General features: G+C 27.8%; 1 long non-coding RNA gene across 6 annotated transcripts; it reads left to right on the forward strand.

The window, feature by feature from the left end:
- The first annotated feature begins 4,789 nt into the window (after positions 1 to 4,789).
- LOC119684419 lies at positions 4,790 to 9,660 on the forward strand. Of its 6 annotated transcripts, XR_005252735.1 has the most exons (10): positions 4,790 to 4,968; positions 5,119 to 5,211; positions 5,953 to 6,151; positions 6,561 to 6,942; positions 7,008 to 7,062; positions 7,582 to 7,810; positions 8,246 to 8,335; positions 8,447 to 8,587; positions 8,649 to 8,694; positions 9,523 to 9,660. It is a non-coding gene; the product is annotated as an uncharacterized LOC119684419 (long non-coding RNA). The 6 variants fall into 6 exon arrangements; XR_005252731.1 differs by having other exon boundaries at positions 4,791 to 4,968; positions 6,561 to 7,062; XR_005252734.1 differs by lacking the exon at positions 7,582 to 7,810 and having other exon boundaries at positions 4,791 to 4,968; positions 6,561 to 6,826; positions 6,887 to 7,062.
- Positions 9,661 to 12,205: the final 2,545 nt, after the last annotated feature.

Raw genomic sequence — 12,205 nt, forward strand, 5'->3', positions numbered from 1 at the left:
ATGTAATCATCAAATAGGTATCATGAAATGATTTGATGTAATCATGAAATAAGTAGGGTCTTAAATACCAAAATTCTACCCGTACTAATTATTTTTGTTATTACTATTATTATGTGACAAGATACGCAGCACCACAGAATATTCTTTATGTATATTCTAAGATTTTGGCTCTGTACGCTAATTTATATAAGCTTTAGATAAATTTAAATAGATTTATAAAAATTAATCTATTTATAATTAATTATAATTAATATATAAAAATAAATTTATATAAATTTTAGCTTCATCTGAGATTTCTAGCTTATTTAAGTTTAAAAAGTAATATACTAAACTTTTTGTTTCATCTCCTGTTTACTTGTATACGATTTCAGTCGGAACTCTTTTATAGTCTGATGGCTAAGTTCCTGACAATTCATCCTTAAGAGGTGGTATCAACAGATTCAAAACTCAAATAGTGGCTTTTTATGCTTTCCACCTATCGCAAAAAATGGTGATTTGTTGTTCTAGATATTATATGGACACGTATAACAACATCCAATTGCTAAAATTTTTGTTTGAAAAGAGCAGAATAAAGCAAGTTGATTTTTCAACATCCGTTTTAAAGTTTAATGATGGAAAGCCTAACTTATCTAAGGCATATTTAGGGATGTAGTCACCTTTTAAGCAGACAAATACTCGCACATTTCTTAAGTATAATTTTTTTTAAATCACATAGCAAAACATTTTTTTACTAAACCGACAATAAAATTAATAACATTCACATAATTCAAGATATTACCAAGACATTATTCCGTGAATCAAATTTTAAACTCTGAGTGTGCGACCCTTTCTTGTTAGGCAGACAGGTAGATAAAATAGTAGAAAAATAGAATCCATCCCGAGAAAACACATTCGATTCTATATTATTTATTATCATCAGTGAATAACTGGTTACATTAAAACTTGGAAGACATGAATGTAAGTAATTGGAAAATATCAATATTGGATATATCGTTAAGCAAATTATAGAAGTGCTTGGATCTGGATTTAGTAAAGACAACAGGTCATATTTTACCTGTTGTATAATTATTATAAGAAATTACAAATGATTATAATTACAATATTTATATTATATCATATTGAATATATTTAATTATTCGTAAATACCTTTTTAAGGCTGCTAGCATCAAGGGTTCAACTTAAACCCTGCCAAGTTTGAGGCTCAAAGTCAGTACTCATTAGACAAGTAACCCATGTTTCTTTGTAGAAACAATTCTTTTGATAGAGACATATTTTAAACAGTAGTAAATCACAACAACAACAATTTATTATTTATTAATTAATTGAGTATTGCCATATACCAATCATCAGTGGTCTTGTAATTGTTACTATATTTAATTATTCGTAAATAATTAGATAATGAAGTTATAATACTCTAAATAATGTGGAAGCCAGAGTCATTAGTCATTGTTAATATATTTACTTTGATGACAGAATATTATATGCTTTGATGACAGATTATTCTTACCAGTTTCTTGTAGTGTGTTTTGCTACTACTGTGTCTATGTATACATATATAATTATATTTTCTAGTTCACTGTACTTCCCTTCAGTTAAGTACTTTTTCATTTTTTTTTTTTAAATTATGTAAAGAAAGTAAAAACTTTCTTAGGCTAAGGAATACTAAGTGAAATATAATTAATTTGAATTATTAATATTCTAAGCAAGAAAAATAAAATGCTAATATTTATATATGTATATAGAAAAGATTAAAATGATAAGACTAGGTTACTTTTTCTTGGAACTTTAATCTATTGGATGTAGAAAGTATTAAATCAGAAATATTAAGTTTAATAAAATATTTGTATCCAGAGGCCTAAAATCTTATTATTTATTTTATTTACTACATTTCGTCATCCAATTTTCTTTACAAAATAATGTTTGCATATTAAATAGCAAAATATATATACATGCGTATACGAGGGCGGTTTGATAAGTGATTCAATGACTGTTTGAATAAAACAATTTTTTTTCGGTAAATAAAAATTTTATTTTTCTACATAACCACCTTTTAGCTCGATACATTTAGTTCAGCGTTTTTCTAATTTTCTTATTCCCTCCAAATAATAGGTCTCAAAACACGCGTTTGTTTCGGTAATGACTTCTTCATTCAAATCTCTCAAATCTCAAATCTCTTACCGCCCAGCCATTTCTTTAGGTTTGGAAACAGAAAACAAGCGCAGGGGGCTAAATCTGGAGAATATGCTAGATAGGGTAACAGTTCGTATCCTAATTTGTGGATTTTAGCCAGCAATGCTTAGTCAGCACACAAAATTCTCTTTTTTCTATTTTCGTAAAAATTCTCGAGGTTGTCTGCTTTGAACGGCTATCAAACACCAACTGAACGACGTAGCTTGCTCAAAATCAGAAAGTTACCCACTGGTAGATTACAGCTGACGGCAGCACTGTCGCATTTGGAGTAACTGCGCGGGAAATTCAAAAAGTCACGGACTTATCAAACAGCCCTCGTATATTTCTTCATTATTTTTACTACAAATTATTTACTATAAGTAATTTTTGGCATTGTTTGGGCTGTGCTCTTCAAAGAGGAGTACAGTCGGAATAAAATCCAAACAAATAAAAAACTTGTATTTAAAAATTTTAATTTTTCCAACTGATTGCGTTACAGTTGAAGTAAATGGCTGAAATATTAAAATACCTAACAAACCGCATCTTTGCGATGAGGGAAAAATTAAAACTTTAAGAAAAACTTGGTAATGAAGCACCTTTAGCTGGAGGCAATTTAATGCCCACAGAAATTGTTGAAAGAGTTACAGACTTCGCAGAAAATAAATGAACTCAGACGAATAAGGAAAAAGTATGTGGAGAAAAGGATGATGAAGTAAAAATGAGCAAGGAACTCTAACTAACAGCTACAAGTGATGTGAATTTTTAATTAGGAAATGTTTCTTTAAGAACATAATAAAACTTATTTAATTTGTTTAAGAATAAAGTAGAAAAATTGCTTAAGCAGTTTTGGGTTACAAATTATGAGCGAATAGCGAATAGACGAAGTGGCGGAAAGGCGTTGGCTTTGTTATGAGCGTATCAGTGGGAAAACTTGAAAGTTGGTGGCTTCATTAACATAATTATTAGTTTAAGATATGGAGGGGTTTTAGAAGAAATTAGTTTACTAAAGGGTATTTAATGTCCCTTTTGCTTTTAAATATCCGTTTAAAATAAGTAGCTATCAAATTAGAGGGAGAGATATTCATTTTTATTGGTTTAGAATAGATTAGATTTTAAACGGTTTGGGAACTTGTCACCATGTCACTGCATACTTTGAGGGTTTATTATGACAAGTCCACTGTAGTTCCATAGATGAGAAGCAGTTAAAAACGCTATGAAGTCCTTTGGAGATATGTTGCCTAATTCCGTTATAAGCAGATAGCCAGTTGATAAGTACCGAAATGTGAGTCTAGTGAGACTATCACAGTGACACAGAATGTGTTCTATTGTTTCCTCTTCTTCGTAGATAAATCTGCAGCTAGATCTTTTGTAAAACCTAGGTTCAATAGATGCTTTTAGATTTTTAAATAAATTTAAAAAACTATAAGATAAAATTAAGCATATATTAACTATAATTAAAATATATATTATTCTTTACATTATTGACAGTTCTGATGGAACTGATACGTATGTTATGGAATTACCACACATATAAACTGAATTCAAATTCTAAGATCTGGGCTAAAACTATGTTAAGAAATTTTTTATTAAAATGCTTGGTGACTGTATCTCAAGAAAATAGCTTTAAGCACTTTATATATGTGTGAATTTATTTACTACAAAATTTATATAAAGACTTAACATTATCCGGTATCGCTAGCGACGTAAAGACTGTTTGGTAAGCATAGCTTCTGGTTAGAAAAACCTTACCTAATCTATATATTCTTAAATATAGACATATATTCTTATAGCTTCCTATAGCTTTTTCCACGTACACAATCCCTCATTAAGAGTAGTACCCTGTTTTGATTGTTGTCCTTAAAAGACTTGCCTGCTTTTCCTAAAGATATATTGCCCCTATATTCGTTTTACTATTATTAATATTAAAAGAAACAATAATACACTGCGACCTATAAGATCTATCCCAGGAGAGAATTCTCTATGTTAACCAGGACAAATTAAGGCTATTGATAAAACTTATAATGTAATGAGAGTCAAATAAAGCAATGTTTTCAGTGCAATCGTAGTACCTTAGCATGTCAGTCTCGGACTTTTTAGCTTAAATCCAAATATCAAATACAAATTTTAGCTCGTTTGCACTTAAAGACTTTCTTTGAGTTTTTCTAATGAAATATTTGCAGATGGGTACCAACAAATCAGTTTTTCATTTTTTCTTGAGGTAAGTATTTACAAATAAATTCTTCCATAAACACAAATAATCCAATTGAAGATTCGTTTAGAATGAAAACCGGAATCATTTTGAAAATCTGGGCCTAATAGGGTGTTGAGGACAGATGGAAAATTATACTCTTGATAATTAAGACGTCGAAATCAATTAATTAAGACGTCGACCACAACAAGAACAACAACTAGTGGTGACCAATGATGTAATTGTTCTTACAGTAACTGCCGATAAATTACTTATACTATAAATAATACCAATATATGTTGGAAAAATTAGTTATAATTTTACTATTTATAAAATATAACATTGAAATAGAGTTCTAAATTTATTCACCGACAAAACATAGAAAGCATGTCGGTAGAAATCAAATCTTTTTGAATATACATTCATATATCTGTAATAAAAATTTTATAATTCAATGTATCAAAATTAAATTCCGTATACATCTTCACTCCAAAATTTGGCAAATATGTCTAATGTTAAAAATGATTCTGAAGGAATTCTGGATGTCGCTCGTAGATATAATAGACCAAGGGTATTTATGTTTGTTGGAACAATAGCCGCTATGCGTTTCAGTAAGTACTCAAAAATTTATTACTCCTTATATTCAGAAATCTTAATTTTGATCCAAACTATTTTATTCTTAATTTTCACCTTTTACTTGAAATACTTAATTAGATAAGCGTTAATTAATTTTATATGGTAAAAATTTTTGTTTCATTTAGTGGTATATTTAATGCACAAAATGAGATCATAAAGTGCTGAGTGCCATCAAAAAGTTCCTTCCTCAAAATTCAAAATTTTACAGAAAATATCAGGTAAATTGAGTGGTTTGAACAAAATATATCATACATATAGAATCATGTATAGTACAGATACATTTCCATGTATATTTATATTATTATATATAAATATTATATATATATATTTTATTATTATCAACATATATATACATATATTAAATAGATTTGGTTAAGATATATAGATTTGTATTATTAAGTGCGTTTTCGATTGGTAAATCGGGGTAATATTTCCATTAGATATAATCCTTTAATGCACCATTAGGGCAATCTTATTATTGGGGCAAAATGTATAGCACTCGAGATTAATTTATAATGGTCCAGATATTTTGCCACAGTCAGAAGATAACACTGAAATTAAAAGCTGTTTTATATGATTTGACAGTTAAACTGTGATTTGATTAAATATATGTATTTGTGAAAAATATAAATGTCTACTAACACAACCACAAAAATGTTAGATCATTCAAAAACGATTACACAAAAAAATTTGACAGATCGAGAGTAAATCTATATTGAATCCAGATTTACCATCAAAAACGCCATAAGCGTTTTCTGTTTTAGAATTTCCGTTCTATGAACAGGATTTTTTAGAATTTTTGTATATTGAAAATGGATCTCTTACTTATGCTATAGGATCATTTTTCATTTTTATATAGATTTTATATAGAACTCAAATAAATACATGTATAAATAATTATGTATATATACAAATATATTTAAGTTCCATATAACTATATTTTGTTTTATAATTTATAGCAGTGAGAAGTGGATGTCAAACAGAAGATCCCTAAACATACAACGAAGTTGAAAATATATCTATTTGTTAAGAAGATTTCTCCTATTAAAGAATTGTCTTCATCTGCAATACGATACTTTGATATATAATAATTTTATTATAAAATTAAACTGTGACCTTTTAGATATAGATCCAACGGTTTTTATTATCATAAGTATCGTAAGTACTAATAATTAAATACTACTTCATAAGAAAATATTTATACTCTTCAATATTAATTATCGTCTAAATGAAATCTTTTATACTGTAGATTTCAAAGTTTGTAAACTTAAGAGAGAAATATATTTAATATCGTTTGAATATATATATATACTTTTGATTTTAAATTTCACAAACTTAAGAAAAAATATGTTTCTTTTTACGGTGAAATTTACTTATTAATCATAAAATATGGCAACTTTGTTAAGGATTTTTAGTAATGAGTTGCTACTAAGGATATAGAAGTAATTAATCTTATCTATTAATTAAGTGAAACATATTTTTTCTTTAGATTTACAGTCTACTGTGTACATTGTATTATTCATTATTTGATAAAGTGTTAGAATATAACTATATCAACAAATTTTAGATCAACTATGTGTATCTGATGTAGGAGCAAGGAAATAAATGTTATCTGTGAGGTCCATGACTTAAGAGTATTATGATAATTTCTTCAAATTATCTTCATTCATATAAATAGTACACAGGACGTCATCAAACACAATTGCTGTAACAACTGCGTTGGAAGAGGATCCTTTAATTTGACTCTTTTGCTATGTGGGGACTAGTCGATATCTCAATCCTACATGAATGAAAGACACCTATTGTGTTTAATTTCTCATTTTGTAATTAGAAGTTAGTGAAACCAATAATTATTAAACCAACATTCAGCAACATTAAACCAACATTCAGCAGAAGTAGGATGAGTGAACATTCAACATTCCAACATTCAGCAAATTGAAGTAGGATGAGTGAGTTTCATCTGTATTTCAATTACTTTAAAGGTTTTAGTTTATATATCATGTTTTATATGGAGAGGTGAAAAATTTTTGATGTGTCAGAAGCTATGTCCTAAACATTACGTTTGAAAGGTAAGATTTTGTATATAAATTAAAGAGATAAGCAATATTTCATTTTTTAATTTATGAAAATAATATATTTATACTTATAATAATTAAAAAAATACTTATTAATTACAAAAAATTTATGTATTTTCGTTGAAAAAGCTGTAAGTCAGATCTTTTAACGGGCAGTCTTAAAAAATGATGCATGATAATGGTAAAAGGTTTCACAATGCCAATTTTGGAGCATTTCGATTTGACTACAGTTTTAAGTGAAATAACCTCCATTTCAATATAACTTAATTCTTTTGATATCGAGATTTATAGTTGAAAGTTTTTACATGAAAATCACCCATAACAAGTAGACGCTCCAGATAGCCCGTTGTTAGTAATTCAACGTTTAATATTATTATATTCTATATTTCGACTCTCCTTAAGAGTCATCATCAGAATCACGATCTTACATAAATTAATATAACTAAAACTATATCTATGTCATCCTCTTTATTCTATATCGTCTATATATTACTAACTTAAAAAAAATCATAGTATGTCAACAAAATCAAATTTTTCTGGCAATGTAAAAACAGATGAGGAAATAAATTTATATCAAAGTTTCGATTTCTGACACAAATTTGTCGTTAAAACTTTGTTATCATGTTTCGGTACGCAGACAATAATATGGACGAGTTCCGAGAAAAAGTAAAAAAGGAAGCAAGTGAGGAAGTAAAAAAGAAAATATATCTATTTATTGGCATGATCGCCGCTATTCGTATTAGTGAGTAATTCAAAAATAACTATTTTCTCTATTAAAATTAATAAGTTCGATAATTGTAGTGAAAAATTCCTTCCAAAGCTATCTAAAATATTTTTAAAATGTCTTGACATCTGAATAGTTGCTGTCTCGTTCTCTCACGTACTGTTTTAATTCATTTATTAAAAGTGTGACTGGGTAAAACAACTGCAAAGTAGACATCAGAAAAGATTTTATATAGATAAAATGGAAACTTGACTAAGATTAATATAAAATAACGAATACTCTTTCAGAAATAGCACAAATATCATCCTAAATCCCACGATTATTTTTAAATTCATTCTCCATGTAAACATATTATCTTTATTCAGAAAATTGTCAAACCAATTATTTAATTATTATTAAAAGGATTGAAATTATTTAATTCATAATATTTAATAAATCTTTTTATTTTCTTAGTACCATACTTTCTCCGAAAAATGAAACTCTTGTGAATGTGTAAGGAATCGGACAGTTAAACCATAAAACCACCAAATTTCGACCAATGGAGTAAGTTGAAAGAAATTGAACAAAATGTATTGCACTCTCGAGAATTACTACATTATAATTATTTTTATATATTACTTATATTATATATATAAAATATTTTATTATTTTCAGCTGCATGATTTTCATCGGGGGCAAGGAAACTGGGGTATTATACTCTTTGCACAAGGACATAATTTCCGTATGTGAATATACTTTGTCGTTTACATTCTGAGAAGTTCTCCTATTTATTGCAATTTGCTTGCTTATTCTATGGTAAGTCTATAACAGTCTATATTGATGATTATTGATATATAGTAAAATATTAATTTCATAGATGAAAATCAATATGCTTGTTCCAAAATCAATATGTTTGTATTAAAGTGAGTATTATTGCACTTATATTAACTTTTTGCAAATAATATAATTCAAATTATTTTATTTATTATTATTTCTATAATAAAATTTGAAATTGCTTAGTGAATGTGTTAATGAGTATCAAAAATTTACAATAGTTTATACGATAGGATAGTTTAAACAGGCATCATAATCACATCGGGCTTAAAGCAAATCCTGAATATACGTATACGTGGACGACACTTTTGTAATACCATAGCTTTAAAGTACACGCTGACTATTCAGTGAAGGTAAAATGATTTTGAGTTTTGAGGAACTACTTATTCATTTTAAAAAAACTAGTTAATTGCTTCTATTTCTATATAAATAATATTGGAGAAACAGTCAAATAATGGAAACCTATATTTATGCCTTCCGGCAAGTACCACGTAGTGACATAGTATATAAGTAAACTTATTCTTTCTAAAATTCTTTCTTTTGATCATTAATTTCACCAATTAATAATTTGCAATAAATTGCACTGTTGTCAGTCACCGTGTGTTTACTCTGTACCATTTGGTTTAGAATAGGTCCAATCAAAAATAGTTAATTACCAACAGATTAAGAATAGCCCAGAAGAGGTTGTAATTCACAAGGTACTGTATTGTAACAGGTTATTTTTGATTTTTGAAGTAATTGCCTATTTATTCAGTGTTGTACTAGAATGGTCAGATACTCATGAAAGGGTTCTTTGTTCATTCTAAACTTTTAATTCTAATAAACATTACATTTATTTGTTTTTACGGTTTCTTATAAACTGATAATAATATTGTATTCTTAAATGACAAATCACATCTTATTATTTCTGATTCCAGCTGTCCAGATTCCACAGACGCAACTTCGGATAACTAAGGAGTCAAGAGTATGAATGAAAACACCAAATATACGTCCTCATTTGTTTAGACAACACACTTCTTTATGCTTTTATTCAATAAACCAAAATGTTCCATTTATATCCGTTATAACGTTATTAAATAAGAACAATTTAAAAACCAAAAAAAAAAAAATACTTGAGTGAATCTATTATTTCGTACTATGTTTTTCATTACTATGTTATTATATATAGTCCTTTGATGTAACACTTTATCTGTTTCGCTGAGAGTTTGTATGCAGTATTGGTGTTAGGCGTGAGGTCGATTGGATGAAGGCCTATGGCGATAAAAATAAAGAGCGGCAGATCCAAGTCAACAAATAGTTCTTTAGTTAAGCTTTTTAATTTCAATTGCACACTTAAACTATAATTTCATTTCTTTTTTCAGTGTTTAAATTTTTTATTTTAATATTTTTTTATGAATCTATATAGTTAGTAGGAGGCACTGCAATATTTTCTGCTTGGTAGTGCCAAAAATGGCACTAATTTTGGGGTCGTTTAATTGATACTAATAATACAATAAAGTTCTTTTGAACCTCATTGAGCCCCATACAAGAGGTTCCGGGCTTATACAAGTCTTAATACCTCTTATATGTGGGACTGCTGCACATTAATAATTTTAAAAAATTTAATAACCATATAATTTTTTAAAATAATATTTTATCTTCACTTTACTGAAATTATTAAAAAAATATTAATAGATTAATTTCAGCCCTATGTTTTATTATAAACTATGCATATCAATACTCTGTACTGTTGATCTTTTACTATAATTCGCACATTTATTGGTTCCATAAATCGAAAGTGAAAATCGCATAAATAATAATTGTGCTTAATTCGCGATATTCAGTTTTATATTTATAGGTGAATTGCAATACGTTATATAAACGCATATAGTATGAGTTCTGATATCGTTTTGTATCTGTGCTGTGTATAAATTCAAAGTACGCACTGATATAAATTTCATATTTCATAAATGTATAGTATCTGCCCGCTGGTGTGCATCATTTAAGCATAAATCTAATTTTATTGCAGCGCAAAGTGGCATCAGCAGAAGAAAAGATACACAAAAATAAAGTTATTAGATAAAATATTTACTATTGAAGTTTTTCTATTTTCTATTTATAGTTTTTTCAATTTTTTTTTTATTTTTATAAGGTTTTTTGTATTTACTTTAATTGTAAGCTTGGCTTGTTTATTCACGTGTTTATGTTTATAGAACTTATAAAAATAATAGCAAATATAATACACATATTGTATATAAACGGGGGTACCATAACAGTTCTTTTAAAATGTAGTTGGATATAAAACTTTTATATATTGTATTCAATGATAATATATATTATAGCCATGGGCGTAGTATTCCGCTTCAAGTATCCAACATGTATACTAATCTATTCCTACATTCTGTTTAATATTTAAATCATATTGTATATATATACAAAATATTATTGAATTGGTGTATCTAGTTGTATATATATCATATAATATATACCATATAATATAAATATTATATGGTGTATAAATTAATCTATTATTAAATTGTTATTTTTCGTTATATCTCAAAAGTGTTGTAGGTAACCACATCAAGTGAAAGATCTCAAGTTGCCTCTCGTAAATTAGTTAGAAATCTTTTTTGAGATCACAATCTTTGTAACTTTATATGGAATGTGAAGTATTTTATAACTAGCACAACGTAGAGATAAATGTCAGCACTTAATTTGACTTGGACATATTTTTGACTGGAGATACTGGACCAGTTGGACAAAGGTGCTTCGATATATTCGGATATCAACAGTGGCACAATGGATGTTTATATGTCTCTATAATATAATATATTCAGCATACCTAGCTCTATGTTATTTTATAGTCTAGTGTTTTGTGAGAATTGATATTATTGTGGTATAAAATATTTTTTTACAGTATCTAATAAAACCTTTTTCAAATTGAAGGTACTATCATCTTGATAAACAAATTTCTTTTCCATATTCATGTCTTTAGGATCTTAATTAGGAATTTTTAATTAAGTTGTGCTAGGTTTCATAGGCATAAGCCAGAATTGCCAACCCGCTTTATTGAATATGAAAATATTTTTGATAATCGACGAAACACTGTCAGTTAACAATAACATAGACATCTAATAAAATCTCTCCAATGACAATACGCATATGAATAAGATATAATCTTTAAACATTAAAAATTGGATTCCTAACCACAGAGAAAAAGTCGGTTAAATTTTATGGATGTTAAGTTAATATTCAGTGTTAATTTTTAATTAATTTTTAAAATATCAGTTGTGATCATATCTCTTCACGTCTCTTATTATGCCTGTTCTGCTTAATTGTTCAAGAGTTTGGACGATGACCGACAGTGAGAAGAGAAAAAGAGGACGTTAAAAAAATGCTAGAGTGAAATTATTTACAAGTACTACTGTCCTCTGTAGGTGTTAGTAATGAGTATAGAACTATATGGAATGATGTACTAAGTCAGCTACAGCAAAACATTGACATTATTTTGGTATTATAATAGTATATATTAAAGTTATACATTATCGTTATAGTCGTACATCAAATATGTATGACATTCCCGCCTTTATTGAACTATTGCATCTTGACCTTTCTATAGTT

The sequence above is a fragment of the Teleopsis dalmanni genome, chromosome 2 (genome assembly GCF_002237135.1).
Source record: "Teleopsis dalmanni isolate 2A chromosome 2, ASM223713v2, whole genome shotgun sequence".
Classification (NCBI taxonomy): domain Eukaryota; kingdom Metazoa; phylum Arthropoda; class Insecta; order Diptera; family Diopsidae; genus Teleopsis; species Teleopsis dalmanni.